Consider the following 12,647-nt stretch of genomic DNA (forward strand, 5'->3'; position numbering starts at 1 on the left):
TCTGTGGGGGCTTTTCTACTTGTGTTAAAACACACATAACAAAATTTATTTGAACTATTTTCAGTCTCCAATTCAGGGTCATTAATAATTTCAAGTTGCACCACTATCACCACCATGTATCCAAAGAATTTTCTTCATCTTCCCAAATTGAAATTTTGTACCCATTAAAAAATAACTCCCCATTCCCTGTGTCTTCCAAACCCTGGCAACCACAATTCTACTTTCTGTCTCTATGAATTTGACTACTCTAGGTGTCTCATGTAAGTGGAATCACACAACCTGTGTACTTTTGTCGCTGACTTAATTCTTTTAGCATAATGTCTTCTGGGTTCATTCATGTAGCATATGTCAGGCTCTCCTTCTTAATGTTGAATAATATTCCATTGTAATATGGGTATACCAAGTTTATTTACCCATTTATCTCTCAATGGTTACTTGGGTTGCTTCCACTTTTGGCTCTTGTGAATAATGCTGATATGAAGAGATCTGAGTTCCTGCTTCTAAATCTTTTGGTTATGTACATACTAGAAGTGAAATTGCCACATCATAGCATAATTCTATTTTTAATATTTTGAGAAACTGCCATAGCATTTTCCATAGCAGGTCCACATTTCACATTTTCATCAAGAGTGCACAAATGTTCCAGTTTCTACACGTTTTTACTAATGTTTGTTACTTACTATTATATTACTCAGCCATTAGAAATGACAAATACCCACCATATGCTTCAATGTGGATGGAACTGGGGGGCATTATGCTGAGTGAAATGAGTCAATCGGAGAAGGACAAACATTATATGGTCTCATTCATTTGGGGAATATAAATAATAGTGAAAGGGAATAGAAGGGAAGGGAGAAGAAATGGGTAGGAAATATCAGAAAGGGAGACAGAACATAAAGACTCCTAACTCTGGGAAACGAACTAGGGGTGGTGGAAGGGGAGGACGGCAGGGGGTGGGGGTGAGTGGGTGACGGGCACTGAGGGGGGACTTGACGGGATGAGCACTGGGTGTTATTCTGTATGTTGGCAAACTGAACACCAATAAAAATAAATTTATTATTAAAAAATAAAAATAAAAACAAAAACTAAAAAATAAATAAATAATTTTTTTTCCAGTAACTATCCTTTTGAGTGTGAAGTGATATCTCATTGTGCTTTTGATTTGCAGTTCCCTGGTGATGAGTGATGTTGAACATTTTTACATGTGCTTACTGGCCTTTTATATGCCTTGAGAAATAGCTACTTGTGTTCTTTGCCAGCTTTTAAATCAGGTTTTGTTTTGTTTTCAGTTGTTGAGTTGTAGTTCTTTTTTTTTTTTTAAGATTTTATTTATTTATTCATGATAGTCACACACAGAAAGAGAGAGAGAGAGGCAGAGACACAGGCAGAGGGAGAAGCAGGCTCCATGCAGGGAGCCTGACGTGGGACTTGATCTCGGGTCTCCAGGATCACTCCCTGGGCCAAAGGCAGGCGCCAAACCGCTGCGCCACCCAGGGATCCCTGTAGTTCTTTATATATTCTGAATATGAACCCCTAATCAGGCATATGATTTCCAAATCTTTTCTCCTATTCTGTAGGTTGCCTCTTCACTCTGTTGATAATATCCTTGCACAAAAGTCTTTAATTTCATGTAGTTCAACTTATCTATTTTTCCTTTAATGCCTGTGCTATGGTGTCATATCCAGGAAATCACTGACAAATCCAGTGTTATGAAGCTTTTTCCCTATAATTTCTTCTTGGAGTTTTATAGTTTTAGCTCTTACATTTAGTTCATTAATAAATTTTGAGTTTTGTCTATGGTGTAAGGTAAGTGTCCAACTTCATCATTTTCACATGTGGCTGTCTTGTTTCTCAACATTCATTGAAAAAACTGTTCTTTCCCACATTAATAGTATTGGTACCCTTGTAGAAAATCATCTGATTATATATGTGTGAGTTTATTTCTGGGCACTCTTTTATATTTCATTGGTCTATATGTCTGTCTTTGTTAACAGTATTGCACTATTTTGTGTACTGTACTTTGTAGTAAAGTTTGAAATTGGAAAGTGTGAGAACTCTAAATTTGCTCTTCTTAAGATCTTTTTGGGGCAGCCCCGGTGGCTCAGTGGTTTAGAGCTGCCTTCAGCCCAGGGCGAGATTCTGGAGACCCGGGATGGAGTCCGACATCGGAAAAAAAAAAAAAAGATCTTTTTGGCTATTCGGAGGATTTTTCTTTTCTATTTTGGCAAAAGGCATTGTTGGGAAGCAGACAGAGACTGCATTGAATTTGTAGGTCACTTTTGGTGGTGCTGACATCTTAATACTCTCTTTTAATCCATGAACACAGAATCTCTTTCCATATATTGGTGTCTAATTTCTTTTAACAACACTTTGCAGTTTTTAGTGTATAAGGTTTTTTGCCTATTTGTTTAAAATTAGTACTAAGTATTTTATTATTTTTGATATTATTGTAAATGGAGTTGTTTTCTTAATTTCTTTTTTGGATTTTTCATTGTTTAATTTTTACATGATTTTTCATTGGATTTTCAGTGTATAGAAACACAACTGATTTTTAAGTGTTGATTTTGTAATCCTGTAGCTTTGCTGAATTAATTTATAGTTTTAATTTTGTGTCTCTGTGTGTGTGTAATCTTTAGGGTTTCTACATGTAAGATCATGTTTTTTTCCTAAAGAGTTCATTTTACTTCTTCAAATTTGGCTGCCTCTTAATTTCTTTTTCTTTCATAATTGCTTTGGCTAAGACTGCTAGCACTACAATGAATAGAAGTTGTAAAATAAGCATCCTTGCTTTGTTCCTGATCTTCAAGTAGAAGTTTTTAGTCATTCATTAATGAGTATGTTAGCTGTGGACTTTTTATAGATGGCCTATATTATGTTGAAATTGTTTCCTTCTGGTTCTTTGCTCAATGTTTTTGTCATTAAAGGGTATTGAGCTCCATTACATGCTTTTTCTGCATCAGCTGAGATGACAGTGTAATTTTTTTCTCCTTCATTCTGTTAATGCAGCACATTACACTGATATTCATATTTTGAACCATCCTTGTTTTCCCACTTGGTCATGCTGTGATCCTTTTAATGTGCTATTGAATTCTGTTTGATAATATTTCATTGAGAATTTTTGTATAAATATTTGTAAGAGATATTAGTCTGTAGTTTTCTTTCCCTATAGTATCTTTGTCTGGCTTTGGTATCAGGCCCCATAGAACATGTTTAGAAGTGTTCCTCCCTCTTCAATTTTTTGGAAAAGACTGCAGAGGATTTGTGTTAATTCTTCATTAAATGATAGAATTCACCGTGCAGCCATGTAGTTTTTGGGCTTTTCTTTATCAGGAGGTTTTAGACTAATGATTCAATCTCCTAAATAGCTATAATTTGTTCAGATTTTCTATTCATTACTCAGTCTTGATAAGTTGTATTTCTGGGAATTTTTCATTTCATTTAGGTTATCCAATTTGTTGGTGTACAATTTTTCACAGTACTTTTATTTAAATATTTTATTTATTTGTTTAGAGAGAGAGGGAGAGAGCAAGATATAGCAAGAGAGAGAGTGCATGAGCAGGGAGAGGGACTACAGGAGAGGGGGGCAGAATTTCAAGCAGACTCCCCACTGAGCATGGAGCCTGACACAGGGCTCAAGCCCATGACCCTGAGATCATGCCTGGAGCCAAAATCAAAAGAGAGATGCTTAACCAACTGAGCTACCCAGGCACCCTACCTCATAGTACTTTTTTGCAGTCCTTTTTATTTCAGCAAAATAAGTTATACAGTAATCTTTTGGTTTTTTTATTTTAATTACTTGAATTTTCCTTATTTTTTCTTAGTTTGTCAATTTTGTTGATCTTTTCAAAGAACCAATTCCTAGTTTTTAAAATATTCTTTATTGTTTTTCTGTCGTCTATTCAATTTATCTTTGCTTTAAATTTTATTTCCTTTCCTCAGCTAGCTTTTGCTTTAGCTTGATATTATTTTTCTTTACCTTAGAATCTAAAGTTAAGTTATGTATTTGAAATATTTCTTTTATTTTACTGCAAGCATTTACAGCTTAAAGTGTTCCTCTTAGCCCAGCTTGTGCTATATTCTGCAAGTTTTTCCATGTGCTATTTTTATTTTCATTAGTCTTGAAATACTTTCAAATTTCCCATGGGATTTCTTCTTTGACCCACTAGTTGTTTAAAACTGTGTTGTTTAATTTTTACATGTTTGTGAATTTTCCTAGTTTTCCTTCTGTTTCTGATTTCTAGTTTCACTCCAATTGTTGAGGTTTTTCTGCCAAAGGATAGAGAAGAGAAAAGTGAATATGGCCATGCTTTCATTGCCCTTTCTGCTTGCCTGTTGAGAAATTAAGAGGTTTTAAAATAATGGGTTCATTACTTTTTTAGCAAGTGTTCTGAATTAAATGCCTACCAATTCCCAGGTTCTCCATTGCCAAACTTCTTCTCCCATTAACAATTTATTATTTATGGAAACTCCCCACCCTGTGGGTGGGTGTTATTCCCCTACTTGCAGGATCATGGGATGACTTCCTGTAGCTACCACACGAGGGGCCCTTGAGGTAGCCTGTGGATTGCCTGTGTTTCCCTTCAGAGCTGTGAATTAACCCCCTCCTCTCTAAGCCTTCCCACCTTGGAAGTGACTCCTAATAAAATGCTTTCATAGTGACAAAGGCTAATTGCTCTGCTTGCAAGTATATAATTTGTGTTCTAACATCCAAATACAAAGGTCTTTTGGGAAAGCTTTTTATTAATTCTTAAGACAATGGAATTTTTCTCCATTAGGCAATTTGCAATGAATTTTTTTAATCTGTCACCTGCAAAGTTGGATAGCAAATTGTTTTAGGTTGTAAATGCAATCTGTTTGTTAATTTGAGCATGATAAATGGTTTTTGTTAATGTAGATACCTTGGGTCATCTTATATTATGTATTTACAAGATTTCACATTTCAGCAAGATCCTTATACCTCAGAAGCTTAAAAATCTCTCATAGAATGCCAAACATTTGGACTTCTTTGAGCTCCTTGCATTTTAAGCATTTAATTGAAGAAAACAAACATTTCTTTACTCATGAGCCAAAGGAAGCTATTATTTGGTCCTTAAGGCATTCCTATAATTACTTTGTCATTTACCTCCTGCTACTTAAAAGACAATTTAACATCTCTAATCATGTCCATAGGCATCAGAAAACATTTTCATATACCTCATTCATTTAATCTCTTATGGAATTCTGGATGTAGGAAATGGCCTTGGCTATAACCATGATAATTAGCCAGAGACCAGAGTTTAAAATGTATGTCATCAAATTAAACATACATAAAGTCAAGATCAAGTACCAGGTGTTAAGTAGAGGTTTGTCCAGGAGACAGCAATAACCTGTCCTTGAAGTACATGTTTGCTACCACTCTCTCTTCTCACAATATTGAAAGGGTATGTCCCTCTTTGGTTCTCTTCCAGGGGAGCCCCTAACACTATCTTTGTCAGCAACACCCTTCTGCTCAAGGCCACCACCACATCCATTCAAGGTTAACCTCCTTTGCTTGGCTTTTGGGGGCTTTGCAATGTGAAACCCCACTTGTCTACCCAGATACCCTTTCTCCATCCCATCTTCCGGGGGCCCCATGGTCACCACACTAGCCTCTGGTTTATTCCTACCCATGCCTGGCTTGTCCGTTCACCACCTCCCAACTATGCACAGTCTTTCTCAGAATGACCACAGGCACAAATTGCCCTGGTTTTAGACAGAGCCCTCACAAGTCTCCTCCTCCATGAAGCCTTCCTGAAATTCTGTTGCTCATGTTGATCTTACCTTCCATAGAGATCCTCCTGAATTCATAGTTGGCATTTTGCAATTTAACACTTCTTCCAAAGCATATAACAATGAAAAAACAATTTCCCCTTTAGGATCATGAAAAATTCCTTGAAAAAAGCAATGATTTCTGAAGCTTCTGTGTTTCACTTCTGAATCTCACAGAGCTGACCCTCTATTGATTAAAAGAAAAGAAAAAAGATACAGATTTCCATGGATGCATTAATGGTGTTCTCCACATTAGAGTTGATTTTCCCAAGTGTGATGAGAACAATTATCACCACCAGTGATAATCTGGGACTTTCAGACATCACAGCAAACAAGATCAAATTTCCTCTAAAAATTTGCGTTCAAAATATACTCGTATTGATAAGTAAGTGTGTGCTTTCAGGTATGGTGAAGAAAAATAATCAGTGGCAATGTAGGATGCTAAATTTTATCATGCTAAATTTCACTAGCTTCAGTAAATGTGATTAACATTTATTTATTATTTATTTATGTGTGGATGTGTATTCCTCTGTAAATAAACAATGAAACATCCACTGATCTTAATTACGGTAAACATTAAATAACTTTGATAGTAACAGAATATGTGGCTAGGTAGAGCTTCTATGAGTGAATGGATAATGGCAGTTTTCCTAAGTAGATTATCTTAGGTACTTGAAGACAGTCTGTTCTCATAAGCAGCAAGGGAAGTTCTGCATCCCATCTTAATTTGTTTCCCAACTCATTCCCTGTAGCTCCCCCCATCCAGTACTTGGTCTAGACATTTAAGGAGTATGATTTTGATGCATCAGGTAAACCATGTCTCAAGCGTGCTAATTGTTTGAGCTAGGGCAATAAATGTCAAAATTTCTAGCACTGACTTTAGATTTCCTCTTAGAGCTAAAGGAGATGTGGAGAGAGTCCAGTGTTGTGCCCTGCGATGATGCTCAGTCAGCCTGTTTTTTCCTTCCCTATAGCTAGGAGTCATGAAGAGCTCGCAGCACATGGTAGAGTAGGAGTGTGGCATCCACAGGCATATGCTGTCTTGAAGCAAAAGAAATGTCAGGTTCCATCCTTTTAGCTTCGGCCTTGCCATGTATGTGAAAGGATGCTATGATCATTAATTAAATATAAACATGATGATTAAACATTTTATCTGTTTTTAAGGCTCTGAAAAGCTATATTTGGCAAAATGACTTCTACATCAAGGAATTATTTATACTGTCTTCAAAGAGTGAAAACTTGTGTTGAAATTTGTAATTACTGATATGGGATGTGGAATTGACATATATAAGCTTTGAAAGAGTGATTTTCAAGGAAATATTTTTGGCTGTGTATCATGATGTTTTTAAATTATATCCAAATATAATAGAAAATAGTTTCAGATGAAGTTATAGGTTTTAACGTTAGGGGTTGGGATGTGACTGTGCTAATCTGAGTCTTTCCTTGTGTTTTGCTAGCTTCTGATTAAGTGTGAATTGGGAGATAATGCTAAAAGGCTGGGATCAGTCATACATTCTAAACATCAGTTATCAAATATTCAAATATTCAAATATTCATATGATCATAAGTTATCTGCTTCATGTTCTTATTATGTGGAAAATGGATATAAATTCTTTTTTTAAAATTGCCATTTTCTGGGCAGCCTGGGTGGCTCAGTGGTCTAGCGCCGCCTTTGGCCCAGGGCCTGATCCTGGAGACCTGGGATCGAGTCCCGTGTCAGGACCCCTGCATGGAGTCTGCTTCTCCCTCTGCCTGTGTCTCTGTCTCAATCTCTCTCTCTCTCTCATGAATAAATAAATAAAATCTTTAAAAATAAAATAAAAATAAATAAAATTGCCATTTTCCATTTATGTTTTCTTGAATATAATACTCTAAATTTGTTCTCTGGTCTAGAAAATGTGTATTAATCCTAGATTCTAAGGCACATGGGTGGTGCAGTCTATTAAGCATTTTACTCTTGGTTTCAGCTCAGGTCTTGATCTTGTGGTGGTGAGATCAAGCTCCATGTCTGGCTTGTAAATTGTAATCCAAATTCTGTAACTCTGTGGCAGAGAATACTGTTTCTGTTTCTTTCCTTTGTATTGAGATCTTCTTTCTAGTCATTTTGCTCAGTGCAGAGTGTCTAAAAACGTGTTGTACTTGTTAGAAGTGCAAACTCTTCTCTCTGTGGCATTCCAGCTGTTCTCTCTTTAAATCTCAGGTCAAATTCATAGGTTTTCAGGATGAAAGTTATCTAGGTAAGTTGGTGGGGACAGGTGACTCAGGGACCCTACTCCTCTGCCATCTTAAACAGGGTTGCCCTTATTACATTTTTAAATAGCTATATGATCTGTACTTGTATGCCTAATAATGATGATTTGCACTTTTCTTTTTTATTTTTGTCATCCTGTATATCAATTTTACTGATTTTGGGGAAAGAATCAGCTTTTGTTTCATTGACTTTGTCTACTGTTTTAGTATTTTCAATTTCATTGATTTCTGCTCTTATCCTTAGTATTATCTTTCTTCTGTTTGTTTTGGGTTCATTTGCTTTTCTTTTTCTAATTTCCTGTAGTTAGAATTTAGATTACTTATTTACAATCTTTCCTCATTTCTATTGTAAACAAAATATTTCCTGCTATGAATTTCCCTCTCAGCACTGTTTTAACTTTACCCTGCATATTTTGATATGTTTTCATTTTAGTTCAATTCTATGTATTTTTTCTTTAAAACTCTTTTGATGGACCATTATCTAGATACGCATTAATTTCCACTTGCTTAGAGATTTTCTTATTGTCTATCTGTTGTTGATTTCTAATATGATTGGATTAAGGACACAGAACAAACTACATGATTGCAATTCTCTTAAATTTGTTCAAGTACACTTATGATCTAAGTATGTAATCTATTTTGGTATATGTTCTATGAACACTGAAAAAACAATGTGAATCCTGCTGCCAATCAGATCCTGATGATTGATTGCATTGATCAGATTTCCTATGTTCTCCTGAAGTACATCTGAAGTATATACTACTGTGCATTACCCAAGTGGGTGCATATATTTCTTCCTTTAGCTTCATCAGTTTTTGCTTCATGTATTTCATGATACACACTTTAAAATTTTTTTATTTATTAATTCATGAGACACACAGAGAGGCAGAGACATAGACAGAGGGAGAAGCAGGCTCCCCACAGGGAGCTCCTTGTGGGACTTGATCCCATGACCCTGGGATCAGGTCCTGAGCCAAAGGCACTCAACCACTGAGCCACCCAGGTGTCCCAATGATACACACATGTTTAAATCATTACATGTTCCTGCTGAGTTGATACTATTATTATTATGTAATGTCCCTCTTTATCTTGTTCTGAAATCTACTTCATAAGATATTAACATAGCTCCCCTGTTTTTTAAATTTTAAGTTACTATTTGCATGGAATGACCTTTCTCATTCTTTACTTTCAACCTACCTATATCATGGAATTTGAAGTGAGCTTCTTATAAGAGGCATATAATCGGATCTTTTTTTAAATTTTCAATCCAGTCAGTCTGTGTCTATCTTTCCATTTGCATATTTTAACCATTTACATTTAAGGTAATTATCAATACATTAGGGCATAAGTCTTTCATTTAATATTAAATTTTCTTTTTTGGTTCCTCTGGTCCTTCTAATTTTATTTAAAAATATTTTAAATTTATAGTTGCATATAGATGATATTGGAAGGAAATGTCTTAATTTGTTACAATGACTTTCTCTTAGGTGTGTGACTCTAGTTACTTGTATTTCAGTTTATTGCATTTTCCATCTCCCATTCAACCAAGGAAATGAGATTACCTGAGACTTATTCTTACCTACTTAAACACTACTAGCCCAGTTAAAATGTTATGAGGCAGAAGAAAAAGCTATAGGTGAGATGCCTGCTGAGGCCAGCTTAACATCTCATAGGATTCATAAGCCATACTTAATTGGTGTCTATATAACAAATGCATAATATAGCACTGGTCGTACAGACAGTCCTCCATGTTTCTTCAGTGACTGAATGAGTGAAAAGGTACAACCCAGAAACAAAACTACAACAAGCAGAGAAATTTTTAAAACTCTTAAAATTCACCTCTCCCTAAGGCCAAGTTAGCATCTAAATTCATACTCAAAAGCCAGGACATTTTGGCCATTATTGGATCATGCTTGTGACTGCACAAAAGCCTCTGGAAGGCAATAATGCTTGGCCCATTTGCTTGTACATTTGATTCAGTTAAGTGCCATGGGCAAAGTGTTAGAAAACAAAATATAAAACAAAACAAAACAAGATATAATACAAAGAAAATTACTAAAATCATCATTTTAAGGCAGAACAAATAACTCAGCCTTCTATAAAGGGAAGCTAACAAGAGTTATTTTTTGTGTGGCTTCACATTTCATTAAGAGTAGGTTTTCTCCTTCCCCAAACAACTTCCTGGCAAGGGACATTCCATTCTGTGACCTGTAAGTGCATTTGTGCTGCACTAAGACTGTCTCAACTTGGTAATTTCCATGTATTGAGAGGTACATTCTATAGGTTTCTGGCTGAGCTAACCCTTTTTCCATTAAAAACGTGTTTATTTTCCCGCTAACCATTAAAGAAAGTCCTCACCATGAGACCATTTAAAAGGCATATAATTTATGTTTGAATGCATGTATAAGAGCTAGGAGAAAACTGTGGGTGAACATACCCCAACCTATTGATATTGGTCACCTTAGGTGGGTGGGAAATAACAGAGAAAGAGGAGTTAACTGTTTTTTAATACATCACTGTATTGCATACTGGTTACAATGAATGTGTAAAATTTTTATAATATATAAAACCAAATATATAAAGATTTAAAAGAAAATGGGAAGTAATTCCTTTTGCTTTTCTCTTCTCCAGGCTGTCTTCCTACTCTTTGGTATTTATAAATGGTCCTGTTGCTTCTGATTCCCTCCTGCTGCAGGGGCAGCCCTGTGTCATTTGAGTGGGCCCTGCTGTGGGCAGCCCCAGGGTCTAGGGGCTCTACTCTAACTATGCCTGAGAGGAGGTCTTTGACTTGAGACTTTGCCAGCAGAAAGTTTACCTTTTAAGCATTAAACAGTAATAATATATTATTACTAACACTGAAGGATAAGGGAATTTCATTCCAAGGAATAGTTTTTCAGTGCAGAGCAAATGTGGATATAGATGGAATGCCAAAACAGAGGCAAGGCCTCAGTAGGCCTAGAGCCTCCTGAAGATGGTTATTCAGTGTTATTGAGTGCATTATTATATGATGAAGATCACACAGAACACATAAACACCTGTTAAATTTTCCACATTCACTGGGAAGAAATGTTATATGATTATAAAACAATAGAATATATATTGGTCTCTGCCCTCAGTTCCTGGCACAGAACTACTAAAACTCTTATAATTTCCTAAGTGAGAATAGCATTAGGAGGATCTTTAGTTTTAATATTTGGTCTTTGACCTAACTTCCTGATACACAGCTCCTAAATCCCTTGGAATTTCCAGGGTTATAGGAGTGTATTTTATTCAAACAGGCAATGCTTGGTTGGCACTTGATAGCTTCAGGATGAGAGCTGGTCACCAGAAAGATCACACAATGATTAGTGTGGAGGTGGAGAAAATTAAGGCCATCCCACCTCAAGTTTAACGTTAGCACAAGTACAGCCATCTTAGCTTCGGCAGCCATCTCAGGCCCCTGTGACCAGGGGCTGAACTTTACCCTACTTCAGTTACAGGCCCCATATCGGAATGCGGAACTAAGAGCTTGAGAAACTCCCCGACCCTTACTGGAAATCCCCTAGACCAGCCCATAAAAATCCAGCTGTAACCCACCTTGGGGTCCAAGTCTCTGCTCCACTGTGTCAGGTATACTTGAACCCAAGCTCAAGCTTGCTAATAAACCCTCATGCGCTTGCATCAGTGTCGGCTCCTTGGTGGTTTCTCGGATTCGCAATCTTGGGCACAACATTTGGGGGCTCGTCCAGGATGCAAGAGACTCCCAGGACCCTACCCGGAGGGTCCCATGCCTGGTGAGTGCACTCAACTTTTTCTGCCTTTTGCGTGCATATTCTCTGAGAGCTCTATACTGTATTTTTACCTGTAGGAATTCCAATCTGTATTGGGTAGGCATTGGCTTAGGTGGACGTGCTGGCAGGCCATTGACAGGGGGTCTTGGGAGACGTCCCTTGCCCCCACCAGGAGGACGAAATCCTCATCTGTAAGGAGGGCTGACTGCCAGCCCTTCGGTTTAGTTTGTTTTGTCTCCGCAGCCGCACTGGAACCTTTGTCTGTGTTACTGTGTCCTTAACTGTTTCTGTGTTTGTGTTACTGTGTCTTTGTTAACTGTCATAACTGTTTACATAAGGAGAGAGAAATTTCAAACTTACTGCATGTCAGAATGGCCAACCTTTGACGTGGGATAGCCCCGAGAAGGAACTTTCCACCTACCTATTATCTTACAGGTTAAGGCTGTGATCTTCAGGAATAAATCTGACAGCCACCCTGACCAGATGACCTACATCCTGGCCTGGCAGTATGTGATCGAGAATCCCCCTCCTTGGCTAAAACTATTTTTACCCCCAAAGCAGGACCTACCAAGATTCTAGCCCTGTGAAAGGCCGAGAAGGAGACTGACTCTAAGACCAAAGTGCCCCTTTATCCAGTCTTGCAGGATTCCTCCCTGGAGGACTTGATTCTCCCGCGGCCCTACCCGATGCCCCCTCGCCCTCCCCCCCCATCAGAGGCACTGGGGGCTGCAGAAGGGGTGCCACCCCTCCCTGATGAGGGAGTTCCTGTGCACGGGCCAGCAGCGGGGACACACAGAGGGACCCACCGGGCAGCCCCACCTCCTAATGCGGGGCCAGCAG

The 12,647-nt window shown here is 37.6% G+C and overlaps 1 protein-coding gene across 1 annotated transcript in view; it reads right to left on the bottom strand.

Annotated features, from left to right (window-relative positions):
* The window catches only part of GABRG3 (gamma-aminobutyric acid type A receptor subunit gamma3), a 740,987-nt gene that overhangs the window by 610,520 nt on the left and 117,820 nt on the right, over positions 1–12,647 (bottom strand). The window lies entirely within an intron of this gene.

Source organism: Canis lupus, chromosome 3, assembly GCF_011100685.1.
Source record: "Canis lupus familiaris isolate Mischka breed German Shepherd chromosome 3, alternate assembly UU_Cfam_GSD_1.0, whole genome shotgun sequence".
Taxonomy (NCBI): Eukaryota; Metazoa; Chordata; class Mammalia; order Carnivora; family Canidae; genus Canis; species Canis lupus.